Genomic DNA, 2,577 nt, shown 5'->3' with positions numbered 1-2,577 from the left:
TCAAAGCGAATTAGTCGATGTGTATTATCCCTAATCCACTGTTGCATACACCAAAATATTTTTTTTTATATTTTTTTTAATTTTTTTTTAAAAGAAAAGAAAGAAAATTAGTTTTTTTTTTGAGAAGATAAAGAAAAAGAAAAATCCTAACTAAAACAAATCAAAACAATCACTTTTCAATCACTCTAATTCTAGGGTTTAGCCTAATTCACTAGACCAGCTCCTAACCAAAAACTCCTACAGTGAAAAGATAAAAGTTTTACCCAGGTAGTTAGCCAGGTAAGGATAGTACTAGAGGGTGATCAAAGATCAATTAAGTACCTCTTTCCTTACGGAGCGCTTTACGCAACCCCTAAACCTTGCCTTAGACACCAACTAATCTGAGAAAACTTAAACCGGTTCACCTAAGGATTTCTTGTTCCTTATTGAGCTCGAATCCTTAGGGGTCAACGTCTAATGAGTTTTATTAGGCTTGGGTGGTGTAGTGAGGAATTCGTGATTTTTGGTCTAAGGAAAGGGTGATGAAATCCCTCACCTTATCTTGATTATGGGGTTTTGCCCTTAAAAATAGTTTTAAGTGTGTGTCAAATCAAGATGCTCAAATCACTTGGTGAATTCCTATACTATATGAAATGCAACCCTATAAATTAAAAGCAACTAAAAGGATGGAAAAAAAAATCTTTTTTTTAATTAGGGTTAACAATCAAACAAATGAGAAGGGGGGATTTGTTTGAATTTATTATCTTGTTAGTAAATGTCAAAGTGGAGGATGAATTTTATTATGGTCAACGAAAAAATAAAATCTTTTTTTTTAAGTCCTAATTGTTGTCTCTAATTGTGAAGAAGTAGCTAAAGGGTGGAATTAAAAACTAGAAAGAGGACTTACCTGAAAGCAAATCTTCAAATCCTAGCTCTCCAATCCGCGATCTTCAAGCTCCAAGCGTTTCCTTCACAAAAAACACACAAGTTAAAGAACCAAAATAATTAAAACCTACTTAAGCACCTTCCCCGGCAACGGCGCCAAAAACTTGATGCGGCATAAACATGTACCAAAAAGGTTGCAAGTGCACAACCGTGTCAAGTTATAGTATTTAAGATATCGATCCCACGAGGAAGGTGTTTTGTAGGAGAAAATATAAAATCGGTTCTTATGTTGTGTGTGTGACAAGTAGGAGTGATAAGTGAATGTGATTGTGGAGAGATAGAGAGAGTGGAAGTGATAGTGTGTAAATCGGCACGAGATATAAGTGAGAGTGGATGTGACAAAGAATGAATATGATCAATAAGGCAAGAAGGAAAAGGAAAATAAAAATCAAGAATAAAGAAAATAAAATTCAAGAATAAAAGAAAATGCAAGAAATTAAAGATGGTGGATTCAATTATAGATATGGGTAATCTACAATTGAACCCACTTCTTAGAAAAGGGTGATTCCCTAGAGGGTTCTAGCCTAAAGGCGAATCAAACAAAATAAAAATAAACAAAAAGAAAAACTAAACCCAAGAGGGTTCTAGCCTCAAGGTGAATAGTATAAGAAATTAAAATCTAACTACAAAATAAAGTGCAAAATCTAAACTACAAAATAAAATTGCAAGAATTAAATGCAAGAAATTAAATCTATTCTATAAGCATGAAATAAATCTAAGGCAAGAGGGTTCTAGCCTCTTGGCTATTTAACAAGAAAATAAAATCTAAACTACAAGCATAGAAATAAATCTACACTAATAAGCAATAAAAAGGAAATAAAAGAGAAAAAGGAAAGAAAATGCAAACCTCTAAATAATTCTTCATCTCCATCTTCATCATCCAACAAAGAGAAGAAATATTTAAAGTGGTGAAAAAATTATTATTATTAATTGCAACTAAAGTTACAATTTTGGAAGGCCTTCTCAATTAAGAGTAGCCCTCCTCTCCAAAAGGAGTTTACAAAATTTTCACACCTCTAACCCCTCACTCTCTACCCCTATTTATAGTAAACATCAGTGAATGAGAGCCATTGGATTGAAATGGTTTTTGTTGAGAGATGGGAAGTTGAGATTTATTCTTCATTAACTTGCAATTAAAAGATAAAAACACTTATTAGTGGTATATTTATTCATATAAAATAGATAATGAGGGTATAAAATTGTAATAAAATGTGATTATCAATAAGACCCTAATCACCCCCCCTCTAGGGTCTAACAAGTTGTTACACACTCCTTAGCGGATTTCTACTTCCATGACCACCGTCCTGCTGTCTTAATCGACCAACACCCTTCGTGGGTTCTAGGTTAGCGCGCAGTTGGGCATCGTAACCCGGCTTCCGATTCATCCCGCATCGCCAGTTCTTCTTACCAAAAATGGCCCACTTGGAGCTCTCGATTCCGTGGCGCGGCTCATCAAAGCAGCCGCGCCGTCCTACCTATTTAAAGTTTGAGAATAGGTCGAGGGCGTTGCGCCCCCGATGCCTCTAATCATTGGCTTTACCCGATAGAACTCGCGCACGAGCTCCAGCTATCCTGAGGGAAACTTCGGAGGGAACCAGCTACTAGATGGTTCGATTAGTCTTTCGCCCCTATACCCAAGTCAAACGAACGATT

The sequence above is a fragment of the Asparagus officinalis genome, chromosome 8 (genome assembly GCF_001876935.1).
Source record: "Asparagus officinalis chromosome 8, Aspof.V1, whole genome shotgun sequence".
NCBI classification, from domain to species: domain Eukaryota; kingdom Viridiplantae; phylum Streptophyta; class Magnoliopsida; order Asparagales; family Asparagaceae; genus Asparagus; species Asparagus officinalis.
Note: the sequence above shows the minus strand (reverse complement) of the source record.